The 15,663-nt window shown below is 38.5% G+C and overlaps 1 protein-coding gene across 5 annotated transcripts in view; it reads right to left on the reverse strand.

Annotated features, from left to right (window-relative positions):
• Nucleotides 1-15,663, reverse strand: part of STX11 (syntaxin 11) — a 1,126,953-nt gene that overhangs the window by 281,099 nt on the left and 830,191 nt on the right. For all 5 annotated transcript variants that reach the window (XM_044069646.1, XM_044069655.1, XM_044069651.1 and 2 more), the window contains one exon: nucleotides 5,648-5,817. The gene's annotated coding sequence lies outside the window, so the exon portion shown is untranslated. The remainder of the gene's footprint in view (nucleotides 1-5,647; nucleotides 5,818-15,663) is intronic.

The raw sequence follows: 15,663 nt of genomic DNA on the forward strand, positions 1-15,663 counted from the left end.
ATAAATAGACTTAAAAGAGAAAGTAATGGACATTCAGAATTGCCATTTAGCTGAAACACCTGATATCCTTAAAAGGTAATTTGCATGCACCTCATGTCACCTCTAATATGAGAAGTTTAAATAATCACACGGTGGAAAGTCTAGCTTTGTTAGATTTTTCTTTTTGTGTTTTTAACAAAACATATGAAAGGTATTTCATCAAAAAAATCTCAGTCAAAAAGGTTACAACTTCAAAAGGCTGCTAGAAGAACACCACAGGATGTAAGTTACTTAAAATGTGCACACAACGTATAAGTGGTTGATGCAGACATATTTTCAGTTTAGTAAGTGCATAGCATGAAAAGATCAGCATCTAAATTTTGGATTTTCTTACTAACAGATTCCTACATGTCTGATCCCACATACCGCTTTTCCCTTGTGACACCTTATATGTGATTTGGAAGAGGATGTATGATATATATTATAAAATGTCTTTCATCTTTTCTCGGTTAGGGGTTCGCCACAGAGGAACTCTGGTCCACTAATGATTGGCAGTGAATTTTTACGATGTCAAGTTGCCAGCCCGACACCCAACCTTCAAAGAAGGCACACCCACACATGCTCGCACTTACCTGCATGTCTTTAAATTCACTCGACCATGGGGAGGACATGCAGACTCCGCACAGAAGGTGCTCCAGCCAAGAATTGAACCGGAGAACCTCTTGCTGTGAGGCGACAATGCTAATCACTACACCACCATGGGCTATTTGTATTATATTCTCATTTGAATACAGACTACGGTGGAGCAGGATAAATATTCCAAATTCAAATATCGTAATCATAAAATATTCCAAATTCAAATATCTCAATCGTAGAACTCAAATAATATTCTTCAAAATATTCACCCAAATAGTAATTTTTCAGGCCAGGGATGCCAGCCTTTAATTTAGAGCATATTTCTTCAAACTACAAAAAGTGAAATGCTTGCACTTCTTTAATGAAATTACTTCTGAAACCTTAAAATGAAATCTTAAAGTCATGAAAGACAAACATCCTGAAACTGCATTTTATATACTACCTCACCCTTCAATCCATTAATCCCATTCTATGCTGAACTTTAGAAAATGTACCAAAATGCATTGTGCATTATTCTTTACTACTGTTCAGTCTATCTTTAGTACAATACTGAGAACATCCAATTTTCTTTTAAATTAGAGTACATTATACATTCACCAGTGATAAGGACAGGCTTAGGTGAATTGATGCCATAAAGCGAAACATAAACACACATACCCTCAGCTTCCAGATTACATTTTTTTCTTTCTTGTCTCACTGTTTTAGTCTTCAGTTTCTTCCTTGTCATTCATTCAACACATCCTAACTAGGGAAGACTGAACTCTGACAACTGTGGAGGAAATAACTGCATTAAACCAGGGGTCTGGAGACCACTAGGCCCCTAGAAGTCACAGGGGTTCTAGATACCTTGAGGTCATTTCAGAATTTTTTTAAACAGCCTGTTCATCCAATCATGGCCTGAAAAAAATCTGATTAAGGGAAATAAAATCGGTCAACTCTGCTACTTCACTTATTCCTGCAGGTTTTCAACACACCATAGCTGTCCAGGATTGCAGTTTAATAACTGTGGAGGAAATAAATAAATTATGCTGGTGACCTGAGACCCCTGGCCTCAAAGCCATGTAAGTTCTAGATGCTGTGAGGGGCATTTTAGAGTTTCTTAAAACAACCTTTTTGATCCAGTGACAAAGTGATCAAAAATCATGACTGTGGAAAACTCTTTTGCTTTATTCAACTTTTATCCCCTACATCATTTCAACGGACACTATCTGACCAAGACTACACTGCAATAGCTGTAGTGGAAATTGTTGCAATAAGGTGGTGGTCTGGGGGCCACTAGGACACCAGATGCCATGGGGATTCTGGATGCTCTCAGCTGCATTTTTGAGCTTTTTTACAACCTTATGATTCAATGATCACATGAATAAAAATCATAAGTAAAGAAATTCAGTCTTTTTTTATTTCAAGGAAGAATAATTTGCATCCAATGCTTAATGCACAAAGCTGATAAAACAATTCACAATAAACTGAGAAGATGCATACTTGTGAGGATATGTAAATTATATCTGCAAATAGCACCTGCCTCCCTGTTCCCCTAAAATATAGTTGATTTCTATATATTGTAATGTGGTGTAAAATTGGGATGAAAGTGAAGGCACAAATAGCCACAGTCATATATTTTAAGTTGCTGCTGACATAAATATATTACAGCATACCTTTTCAAAATAACTCCTCCCCCCAAAAGAACAAAAACAGCCACATTCTGTGCAACTCTCTGATGTTATACTGGGACAGAGCTGAAAAAACATATTTCAGCCTGTTGCTTTCAAACATATTCCACCTTCACCTTTCCCAAGAGGCAGCCACTTGTATACTCATTTGATGCTTGTTTGTTCGGAAATTGAAAAAAATAATGATTACAGTAATGTTTGCAGCTTGTTAACACTAGACAGTTGATTGCTCCTGTGCTATAATGACCCTCTATGTATACCTCTGAAGTTTTTGAGGAAAGTTAAAGAAATAATGACCATGCAGTCCCCAGTCCAACACAACTTATAGTGACCTATGTACACCTTTAAGGCTGTTGGGAAAATTAAAAAAATAAGGACATCATCCCCAGACCCCCATCTCCATTTGCCACTCACAAGCTACAGTGACCTTCAGGGGACACTTAAGAAGGGCAAGCTTTAGACAAGATGGGGTCCAGGGTAAAAAAAAAAAAAAAAACACTAAATCTGTGCCAAAACCCACCTAAACAGCCTTAGGGTGGGGGCGGGGGGGGGGCTACTAGTCCCGCTGAAGCTCTTAATGTTCTTTCATGCATTTTATGCCTTAAGCTTTGAAAGATGACCCTTCTGTAGACATGTTCAGTTTAAATCAGTTACTATCATCCAGATAACCCCCACCAATCAGTTATAGCCACATCTACATACAGTTCACCCATCTTATTATGAGAGAAGAGGATGACTATGTAATGCATTTCACCTTTGCTCCACACAAACAGTTGCCATGCATTAAAGCATTCCAGGTTGATTCACACAAATCACATTAGTCCAGCAAAGACAGAGCAGTGAACAAGCAATGGAGTTCTTCAGCAAAGAAGGTGAGAGATATGTGCCCCATATCTGGCTGATGGACTGTCAGGGTTCAAAAAATTACTTTTTGATAAACTGGACTGTAGACTGATGTACTGTTTTACTCTGTCACATTCTCACAGTACCAATTACATCCCAATGTGCAAATTTTCCATACTGTGGCTTGCTCCCTTCCACCATGATCTAAACAACAAATCACAGAGCTTGAGGCTATAATGGCTCAGTAATTGGTTTAGATCTCATGAGCAGAAGAACAAGCAGAAAGTCCAAAAATAAAGCAGAGTTTGGCATTTCTTTAAAGGAAACTAGTGGTCTTTCAAAACAGGAGCTTTTAATCAATGAAGAGAGGAATAAAAGTTGGAAAAGCACACACTGATGAGTGGTGCCCTGGGAGACCTCCTAGTTTGCCTGTACTTAAGGCCAGCCATGCCCACAATAACTCCTTCAGTACTGTATGCAACGCCCCTGCACTGGCCCAGTAGTCAAAGAGCCTAAATCCTCACCACTGGCAACAGTGAGAGACATACACAATGGGAGGATGACAAATACACACACACACAGTAAAGTACAATCTCCCTTAAGAGCACAGAGATCACAGTCAGTATGAGGCTGGTTTCTCCCTCTTTCTCCAGATCCCCAATAAGACTCCCCCACTGGTACAGCTATAGAGTTGAGTCCTTAGCCAGGATTCCAAGCCAAGTCCTCCCAACACACTCTCTGCCCAACCTGTGCTGCTTTATGTCCCTGCCCTAGTAGCTAACACACACACACACACACACACACACACACACACACACACACACACACACACACACACACAAAATGAGTCTTGATTTATACACAAACACACAACTGGAAAAGGCTGGCACAGGTTTACTAGCTATGCCCCCTTCTGCCCAGACCATAAGGTAGTTGCCACCAGAACCCCTTATCAACTACTTGGAGGCCCTTACAAAGGGTGACCAGTCCTACTGTGTAATGTTATTATTATCCAAATGGTAAGTGTGACCAAGACTTGTAAGGCTATTTAGGAGTGGCCTGTACAGTGTCACTAAATACATGTGCAAATACTCTAAGAGCTTATATATGTCTCTCAAAAAACAGCCACAAAAATGGATTTAAATATATTTAATAATAAATAATAAAAGAACAAGATGATAATCAACACAGTAACTGCAGAATTCAGAATAACAGGAGATATTTTAAAACAACATTGCAGGACAGTCTCAAATACAGAAAACATCTAAATTAATCTTTACTATATTCCTATTTATATCCAAGAGAGATACTATATGCCCTAATCTTACTTACAGACAACACGCAAGCAGAAGTGCTGACAATGGATGTTTCCAGGTTGAAGACAAGAAAACAAAATGCCCAATCTCTCTCTGAGAAAGAGTCCTTAAATTACTATCAAACATTACTGCTGGGTCAGCTTGGATGACATCACTCTGTCACCTGCCTTTAGTTTCCAGGCTGACAGAAACTAACATCTCTGTGTTAAAAATACATGTCTCTCAGATGTCTGCAGAACGTGGAAGTCATAAAATAATAAAATACGTTTACATTTGAAACCTATTAATTATTTCTGTTTCAAGACAATAGAAAAACCTCTAGCTCTAGACATTGTGTCTGTTTCACTGAAACTGAGAGATAACACAATTGTAAAACAATTTCAACTTATTTTCTTGAAGTTTTGTAAGTTAACTGTATACTCCAGCTTCTACTATGAAAGCATACATTTGCACAGATATATAGTTTATATGCATTTCTGTTCTTTTCCAGTAGGATACACTGTGGACACATCCCTGAAGCTCAATACTGTATAAACCTTGTTCGACACACACTTCTGCACCAGTAGTTTAATATACACATAACATATAGTTCTCTTACATTTGCAAGACAAGCATATGAATCATGTTAATATTCACAAATGACATATGATTATTTACAAAATTCCAGGTAGCTGGGCTGGCAGTGTCACACTGTAGTCAAAATTGAATCAACGTCCAAAGTTCCCGCAATGCAGCACTTCAAATTCCTACTAACATTTTCTTGTATGAAGTAGCATAAAAGTTGTAAACATCTGCTAACACTTAAAATTCCATGAAACAAAAAACAGATTATTAAAAAAGTATACATTTTTGTAATTTCTAGTCAAACCCTTTAGCAATAAACAAATTGTCTGAGCAAATGAAATGAGTACAACCTTTAGCCTGTGGGATTTACAGTGACTGGGCCAAATACTGCCAGAGAGCAGGAGCACACTGCAACACCCTTACCATTCCTTAGCAGAAACCCTTAGTATTTCCATGTCTGCTACAAAACAACATCTGACGTCAGCCACAACTTTTTTTCTCCATTCTACTTCCCTCTTTTTCAGGGTAGTGAGTCTCCCATCATACATGCTAAAAGGTACTAACACATGCAAAGATAATGGGTCTTCTGCCTTGTCTCCTACTAAGTGCATCAAGATGACTACATTTGCAGTCACTTACCTCCTTAATCAGTCTTTTTGGAAGGATATGATCTTTAGGTGTGGAAGGCAGTATATGGAGAACCACTTTCTAAGACTTCTCTCAGGCAAAGTTTTGGTTAAGGTAGTTCTGAAGGAATTCCTTAACCATCTTGATCAGTGTACATTACCAGAAGATTCCCAGCAATGTTTCTGTAAGACACAATCAATCACTAAATCTTACTTAAATGCTTAGACCTATGTATTGTGCAGAAATTTCAAAAAGGTGCAGTAACAAAAAATAATTTAGACAAAAAACATATAAAAAAATTCCTAGTTATGAAATAAAACAAATTAAACAATTGCAAGATTTGCTAAGCAAAACGGATCAACAAAACTGAATGAAATCGTGAATCTTTGAAGATACTGTGTAGCTTAAGAAAATATACAGCTCAAAAGATCAAATCAGTGTACTGAAGGAAATAACTGTCAAAGTGATTAATCACATACTAAAAGGTAGAGCTACAGAGAAAGATAAGCTCATTATTCTCAAGTGTACAGTTGATTTGAACTTTGAGAACGGTGTCCATTAATGTCAAAGAACTAGAGGAGCATGGACTATGTCTACCTGGAAAGATACTTCAAAGTAGCAAGCTCATAATGTGTGCACAATGTGCTTTCAAAGCCACAAAAACATTAGCTGGAATCATTCAAGGATTATTTAAGGATCACAGTTCAAAATTATTACTACTACATCAATAAATGTATCTCAAGGTTAATCAAACACACCTGTATATAAGAGAGTTATTTGATCAACAGTGAGATCAAACAACAGAGTCCTGGGAAGATGGAAATATCATTATGAATCTAAATAAGATGGATTTGTTCAGCTTTTCACGGTTTATTCCAACATTTACATTCATTGATTGGATAGGAATTAGATCTACGTAATAAGAGGAGAAGCTGGTGAACAGTTTCCTTATTTAAGGTATTTGCTTACAATTCCTCTTCAGCTACAAGAGCTCCAAGTTTAAAACTGCTGTTTAACTGCATTGATTTTTGATTTTTTCCCAACCACCCACGTAATTCTTGTTGTGCTTTTAAACTGGGTGGCTTTTTAGCTGCCTGTCCCTGTGGTAAGTTACAGTATTCAAGCCTCTCCCACTCCTACTTCTAATGGACACCGATAGCTCCAACTGATACAGCACTCCCATTGGGCTCTTAAAGCTCAAGTTTGCCTCTATCATCACATTTCAATTAGTGCTCCCTGCAGTATCCAGACTGTTAATCTGAATTATTTGTTCTTTTCTGCATTTTTCATTGTAACCAAAAGTCAAAAATCTGCATATAGTCTGGGACCTTAGTCTTGCAGTATCTCTCGCAGTAGTGAGAGAATTGTGAGTTATTGCAGGATCCGTGACTCATTTACTTCATTTCTATCATATTTTTCTGTTTGTATTTTAATTGGTCTGGGACCTTTGTCTTGTAGTAGAACTCACAATGGTGACAGAATTGTGAATTGCTGCAGGATCTGAACTTCATTTATTATCATTTATTAAGTTCTATTAAAGGACAGCAATGGGATTCCATTATTAAATGCTCAACGTCTCTGTCATTTTTCTCCCTATTTACTGTCCCTGCTATGGATAAACAACAATACAGCATTTAAAATATTTTAAACCAACTGTTTCTCTCCACTAGAACACTACCTTATTGTACTGTGGTGGTTTCACTTTCAAAAAACTTTTATCCTGCCCTGCAAAAGCTTGCTGCAGTCTTCAGTTTACTGATGACATCAAGGCCAGTGAATATAAATAGTTTTCTGGCTAACTCCCTCCCCAAACTGACATTTATTTATTTGCAGTTTGATAACCAGGGAAGTCCACTGGGCCTCAAAGAGCCCGTTTTCAGTGGAGGCCAAGGGGGAAAAGCGCCACTGTACAGTTACAGAGAAATAGAATTTACAATCAATTGTGAGAATATGCAGTGTACAAAAACAATAGTGAGGTAACAAAGCAAGTTCAAACAGAAAATAACAGCATACAATACAATAGCATGGCAATTTTTGATAAGATATATGATACAAGTATTAAATCACATACTGATTTTTTTAGCAAGTTAGGGGACTGTCACAATTAGGGTGAAGAAGCAGAAGTAGCATTTAGCAAGGAGAGGATTAGTGGCTAGAGAGGAAAATTAAGTTGGGGAGCAGGGTGTGCATATCCATTTAGTAGTAAGATAGGAAAACAAGAGAGTTTTGTATTTAGTGGGGTCTTGGGTATGTTGCAGAGTGGGAGGGAGAGAGTTCCATAGTTTAGAAATGGAGTATGACAGTAGGAGGTAGCCTGGGGGTCATGACAGTTTGTGGATATGTAGGAGGTTGGTCATGACAGTTTGTGGATATGTAGGAGGTTTTGGGTTTCTAAGTGAGCAGTTAGGGATGTAGGGGGTTAGTGTGGTGGAGATAGAGGGGCAGTTAGCAGGTTTATGGATGAGCTTATGGGCATTAGTGAGTTTAAGCAAAGTCAGGTAATTGCTGATGGACATCACCACGACCTTCCTAAAAACTCACTCATGCTGTGATGCCACAGCTCCTTGATCCTTCCCCTACCCATACAGAAAGTAAAGACTAGAACAAGGAAACAGTACAAGTCAAGTCTCCTGCTGTGAGCTGTCAATCACAACAGGTAACACCCTCAAATTACCCTTAACACTTTGACAGCTAGGGAAGTTAGGTGTGAAAGGGGATGGGAGATGAGTCAAAGTAGTACAATTCAGTCTTCACAAAAGCCTGCAGTTTAGCCATTCTAAAAAGCAGCAGCAGTAAAAAGCACTTTGAAAATCTGTTCTGTGGCATTTGCACTGCTTGTGTTTTCAGCAGTCATTGAAAGGCATCAAATGTTACTTAAAACTGACTGAAAGACAGCAGTGTATGCATGTAAAATCAATGCAGTGGCAGTAGCTTTAGGAAGCAAAAGGCCTGCATGATGTATTTTTTTACAGACAAGCACTGCATTGTGGGATACCTAGAGGGAGCCTAAACAATCAGAATTACTTCAAGATGCCAGACCCCATGTGGTCAGATTCAATTTATGTAGAAAAATATTTAAAAAACTGTACATAGTCCCAGAGTGGTGTTAAAATGTGGGAAACACAAAACCATGATGAAATAGACTTTTTTGAGTCTGTGGGTGAGGTTCTCCTTTAAATGTTTTTCTGCTTGAATTTTACTTGGTCTGGAGACATCAGTCTAGTCTTGTAGTATCATCATGAATTCCTGCAGTATATGAGCCATGTGTGTGTGTCTGTGAGAGCTGTATATATATATATATATATATATATATATATATATATATATATATATATATATATATACATACACACACACAAACACACATATACATACATACATACAAACATGCATACACAGACACACATACTCCACACACTCTCTTATACTGCATTTGTTCTGTTTACTGATTGGCTTCCTAAATCATCTATAAACTCTGCTGAGCTATACAACAGAAGGTTGCAGTGCCCTATACAGATGCTGGCACCTAGTGTTGTAATTTTCCTTATAAAACTTCCTCTGCTATTTTCTCAAGTATTTTGCTAGTTTGCCTGTTACATTTCTATTCATTTTTTTCCTGCTTGAATTTTACTTCGTCTAGAGACCTACGTCTATTCTTGCAGTATCACTCACAACAGTGAGAGAATTTTGAATTGCTGCAAGATATAATCTATATATATATATATATATATATATATATATATATATATATATATATATATATATATATATAAGGGTCTATTTTGACCCATCGCATTTACACTTTAGCGAAACTTAGTTTTGTGAGTCCAGTTTCCCAAAAGTGCATTTATCTGAAAATGCACTTTTGCAAAACTACAGTTCACCGAACAGAATTTCTTAACTTAACTGCAGTGATGGGAGAAACGCGTTACTATAACATATTACATTTTTCACTAACTACTAATATTCAGCGTTACTTTTCAGTATAGTAACGTAGTAATAGTAATTAGTTACCTTTTTTAGTAACTAGTAATGCAAATGTGCATTACTTTTTGCATTAATTTTCCTGTCAGTTCACATCACGTCAAGGCAGCCTTGTCGCATAGACTGTTGATGTCCTCCCATTTAGCTAATGTAAAACCGTTACTTTGCCCATGCGCGCCAGGAGCCAAGTTAATTGATTGCATGTTACACTGTGTTTTTTTTAAATATCGCACCATCTTTATTTATTATGTATAAATACGCCCCATCCAGCCAGCAGTCTATGGATGGCTCTAGGTGAAATTCATCACCCATTTAATTAATTATGCATGAAGCACACCCTTCAACTCCTTTGAGGGCAGCCTAAACCGTTCTGCTCCATACAAAAACTGGTCACACAGCCTGATTAATTATACATGATCCACACTCCTCTTACCAACTGGGTAAGGGCGCAAACTCCTTCATTGTGCTTCGCGAGTTTGCTGCATTTTTCATCATTTACATTATGTGGCTGGCTAGAAAAATGGAATGAAAAAGTAATCTCTTTTGAGGAAATTTGTGGTATGTGTATATATGTCAATAATTTTGCCTGTTAGTTTTGTTTTTTTTTTTCTAAATATTTTATTGCAAATTATTGAGTGTGGAAGTCCCTGAGTAATAACAGAAGTTCTGTTTCATGTCTTTCAAAAAATGCACACTAACACAGCGCATTTTATTTTGGTAGCTTGCTAAGTTTAAAAGAGCGATATTTAAAAATCATCCCTAGTTTTGGCCTTTGCCCCACCATTATTTTTGGCTTTGTCCGGATTTGTTGTGTGCACAGGTTGAAAGGTGTGTGTGTGTGTGTGTGTGTGTATATATATATATATATATATATATATATATATATACATATATATATAAACTGCGCTGGTTAGCTGCTTGGACATAGTATGGAAGTGTAATTCTGTAATTGCAGTAGTTTTAAGTGTATTGTTTGAGGAAACATTTAAGAAAAACATCAATGCAGTTGTCTATTACGAATTTGTGAAAAGTTTTATATGTTACTAATAGGGTGGATTAGTGTAGACATTTTCTATTTTTGTAAAGAAATGCTGCAGATCATCTTTGAACTGTTTGACTGAAGAAGCTGTACATACTGGTGTTGAATCATTTTTACACTGGAGTATATTTGCTGGGAAAGAAGCTGTATGCATTTTATTAATAAATATGTTAAAGAGTAATGGTCCTAATATTGAACCTTGTGGTACACCTAATGTTTTTTCCTGAAAAGATGACAGCTCATCTGCCAAGGGTAAACACAGTGTTCCAAGGATAAGGAAACTTTTAAACCAATTGACTGTACTATTTATGAGACCTGGTTCCTTGATCCTAGATAATAATATGGGTATCAAATGCTTTACATAGGTCAAGAAATAGGGATGCAACCATTTCACCTTGACTTCTTTTTCAAGAACATAGTATGTCAATATTAGTAATGCTGTTTCTCTGCTGGTAATACTTTGGTGTGTTGAGAAAAGCAATTTGTTCTCTGCTAGGTAGTTGACCAATGGTGGTAAACACATTTTTCAAGAATTTTAGGTAGAGTGGCTATAGAGCTATAGTTTCCCAGCTCAAGAGAATTGCCATATTTATGTGTAGAAATAACATAGGCTTGTTTCCAGACTTTTGGGACTGTAGCTTCTTGGAGAGAGCAACTTATTAGCATAGATACTCGGTATGCAGTGGGATCTGCTGCTTTGAGATATTCTACAGGAATGCTGTCTGCTGCATATTTTGCCTTGTGGTAAGTAAGTGAGCAGGTAGTACCTTCTCTATGACTTAATGTTGTATTAGCCATACTGGGTTTATTAAGGATGTTAGTAGCACATATATAGAATGAATTAAACCTGAATGCTATGTTATAATTTGTTTCATCTGTGAAATAGCAGAGTTGTGATTTTTGACATTGCTGAATAAGTTCATTGATTGCTGACCAAAACATTTTTGGAACTTTACTGTAGTTTTCTTGTATGGCAGTATAGTAGTTTTGCTTAGCCTTTAGAATGGTAATTTTTAGTTATGTCTTGCAAATGCAGGTATTGTTGCCAATTGTATGTTTTTTTCCTAAATGTCAGTTGTTCATGCTTTGTTTCTATTATATATTTTAGCGTTTTTATATTTAGTTAAGGCCATGGTGCATGATTGCAGACCTCTTTGCCCAGTCACACTTTGTGATGTGCATTGTTCATTTCTTCTCTTAAAAATGTTGAGCATTACAGAAAGAGTGCAGTGTCCTATTTTGATCAGATTATTTGAGTGTATAGTACTGTTAGTGGTGTAGGTTTGACACAGTGTAGATATTTCTTGTGTTTTTAGGCTTGCTGCTATCACGTGATTACCACAATGTAGGCAGGCTTTCCATCAGTTCATTGCATAATTTTTTTTGTGCTGAGACATAGTGCACAGTCAACTCTTTCTTGTTTCACATTAAAGGTGCTGCATCATTTTACAGCCATAAAAGTCATATGAATAACATGCCACAGGCAGATTGCTTTCTCTTGATTATGTGCCATACCAAAGGCTTTGCAACACTATTATAACATTTGATTTTTAGGCAGTCCTGCAGAATTCACGTGATTAAAGCATTATAGACAAGGTCCCCCCTCTTTCAGTGTGTAACTGTGTGTGATTAGAAAAGATTGCTGAATCACCTGTGTAATGCCAAGGGTTACTTACCATCACTTGCTTAATGTGCTGGATATATGTTCAATGATCAGTGTAACTATCAGTGAGTTCTGTTCCCCAGATTACCCATTCATTGGACACCACACTGTTGGACATCACACTATTCACTTTCCTTAAAAACACAGAAACGCAGTGTTTTTGCAGAAGACCCTTCCCCCAACCCCCACACTTCTACATCTATATGATATATATGTACACTAACTCTGAGATTACACAATGGGGGAGAAAGAAGAACTATCCGTATGCCCACTGTTCTGCTTTCTTGCACAAACACAGTGCTGTCAGTCAATGAAACTGTAAGTTGACTATAATGCATTAGTATAACTGCAGTTAATTGAGTAAATGCACTGCATCATATGAATGGTGTCCCTATTATGACCTGTGAAAAAGCAGTAATTCCCACTTGCGGTGTTTGCCATACCCTTGTATGGTTTATTTGAATAACTGTTGTGTGATTACACAGAATCAGTGAAGTCATCTGACTGGACACTAAAGACATGGCCTCCTGACATCAGCAGATTAGTGTACCCTGGGAAGTATCCTCAGTGTCCATATTCATAAAGGATATCCACACCTCCAGGCTAGTTGGTCAGCATAATGCATCTGAGATTATCCAGGTGCAACTAACTCTGGGCAAGACCGCAATCCAAATTGTAGCTTGCTACAGATCCCCCACCACACCCCAGGATTCCCACTCCTCATTTCTTGATACACTGGAAAATATTAGGGTACAACCTAACACTCTAATAATAGGCGATTTCAACTACATCACCATTAACTGGGAAAACTACTCATGTACTCAACGTTTTCTGGAATTCATAAATACCAATGCCTTGGATCAACTTATCCACACCCCCACAAGGGGCAGCAATATCTTAGACCTGGTTATTACCAACATGGGCAACCAGTGCTCCACACCAGAGGTCAATTCCTCGTTGGTCAGATCCGACCACAAGCTAATCATCCTAGACATCCACATCCCTCCCCCACCCCCCATCAGGGAAACCACAGTAAAAAAATTTCTCCAAAGCCAACTTCACGCATCTTAAGACAGAAGTGGCAAACTTCACGACACCCATGCTGACGGACAATAGAGGTATGACTGTTTAATCCTACACAAATGCACTTTATAAGCACTTACACGAGTGCATGGATTGTGCAATCCCTAACAGAACCAAGATGCTATCCTCCAAAAAAAGGAAGCCAATCTGGTGGTCCCCTGCCATAAACAAACTCTACAACAGAAGAAAGAAACTGTTGCAAAAAAAGAGTAAAATCCCATGATTGGAGAAACTCCCTGGTCAGCCTCAGTAAGAAGCTGAGATCCCTCATAAAATCCTCCAAAGCTAGTTACGAAAACAAAATTGCCACTGACTCTAAAGACAACCACAAAGCATTCTATAGCTAGGTCAAGAATGTCAATGGCAACACTCAGATCTGCTCTGAGTTACAGCACAATGGCACTAAATATACAGAACCAACTGATATTGCCAACATCCTGGCAGATAGGTTCAGTGCTAACTTTAGCCCCCTGTCATCCCCTAAAGGGCCCATCTCTATACCAGAAGAATGCAAAGTTTCTGTAATCACGGCTGCACAGGTAAAAAAACACACTATCCAAAGCCAAGAACACAGCATCCATGGGATCTGACAACATCCCAGGCTGTGTTCTACATGAATTACAGAATGAACTGGCACCCCACCTAAGTACCATGTTCAATCATAGCCTCACCTCAGGCTATGTGCCCATTGAATGGCGCATAGTTACGGTTATCCCACTCCACAAAGGGGGAGCCACCATGGACCCCAGAAACTACTGCCCCATTAGCCTAACAAGCCTGGTCTGCAAGGCTATGGAATGTATCATCATGGAACTTATAAACAATGACATTGGTAATCTCCAAACTCAGGACCCCACCCAGTTCGGGTTTGTAAAAGGCAGATCATGTCTCCTAAACCTGATAGACTTCTTTGAAGCAGTCACCAAAGCCGTAGATGAGGGTAAGGTGGTTCACACAGCCTACCTAGATCTTGCCAAGGCTTTCGACACCATCCCCCACTCTGGAATTATAGATAAACGCACTAAACTAGGTATAAATCCCTATGTCACAAGATGGGTTGCCAACTGGCTCACTGACAGAACCCACACTGTGAAAGTAGCAGACTCCAAATCCAACTTCAGACCAGTGACAAGTGGAGTACCACAGGGTTCAGTCCTGGGGTCCTCTCCTGTTTGGTATCTACTTCTCTGAAGTACAAGCTAACACAGAAGGTCTTTGGCTAATAAAGTTCACAGATGACTGCAAACTAGGAGCCATAATCAAAACTCCAAAAGATGTGGACATGCTACAAAAGGGCCTCGCTGAGACAGATGCCTGGTGTCAAAGCCATGGCCTCAAGCTCAATGCCAAAAAGTGCATTGTCATCCCTTTTAGTAAAAACTCTGTACCCATGAACTAACACATAGGCAGTAGTCTACTTAATACCGAAAGTGTGATAAGAGTCCTTGGGACACAGGTGGACAGTAGTCTCTCCTTTGATAATCACATCGCCACAGTAGTCAGGAAATCCTTCTACGTGGCACACCTCATCACAAAAGGTTTCTCATCCAGTAAAAAAGAGGTCATTGTTCCCCTCTACTCATCACTCATTAGACCCATTATAGAGTACAATGCCCCTTTTGGTTATGTACCTCACAAGACATCTACAACAACTGGAAAGGCCGCAGAAATACCTCCCAAAGAGGATTACCAGCCTCAAACAGATGCCCTATGCAGACAGTCTCAAAAAACTGCAGCTTTACTCCGTCGCATATCGCCTACTCAGAGGCGATCTCTGCCTAACACACAAAGCTATGTCAAACCCAGAGCTTTTATTAATGGCTCTACTTAAAGAAATCCCAATCTCTATGAGCTACATGCTCTAGGGACCTAAACCTTGTCGCCACAATAAACAGAACATGCTTGAGGGATAGATTCCTGTCCCAGAGACTTCCCATACTCTGGAACAAACTACCTACCTATATCAAACAAAGCTCCTCATTAGCACTCTTCAAGAAAAATCTTGATGATTGGATGGGAGATAGGAAATTCACCCGGGGATCACTTCTGTGTCTGCTCAACAGTGGCACAGGAAAATAATTTTCTTGGGTGGCAAAAGCTAGGGTACCTTTTGGCTAGACTTATATAGGCCCTAGGGCCAATAGCCTAGTATCAACCTATGTTCCATTGCAAACTATTGTGAATTAGATAAGATCACTGTTATCACCTGATTAGTTTAGTGTAGGTAGTCTCCCTGCTTCATTGTGCTTTTGTTTTGCT

The sequence above is a fragment of the Protopterus annectens genome, chromosome 1.part0 (assembly GCF_019279795.1).
Source record: "Protopterus annectens isolate FY-2018-M chromosome 1.part0, PAN1.0, whole genome shotgun sequence".
Classification (NCBI taxonomy): domain Eukaryota; kingdom Metazoa; phylum Chordata; order Ceratodontiformes; family Protopteridae; genus Protopterus; species Protopterus annectens.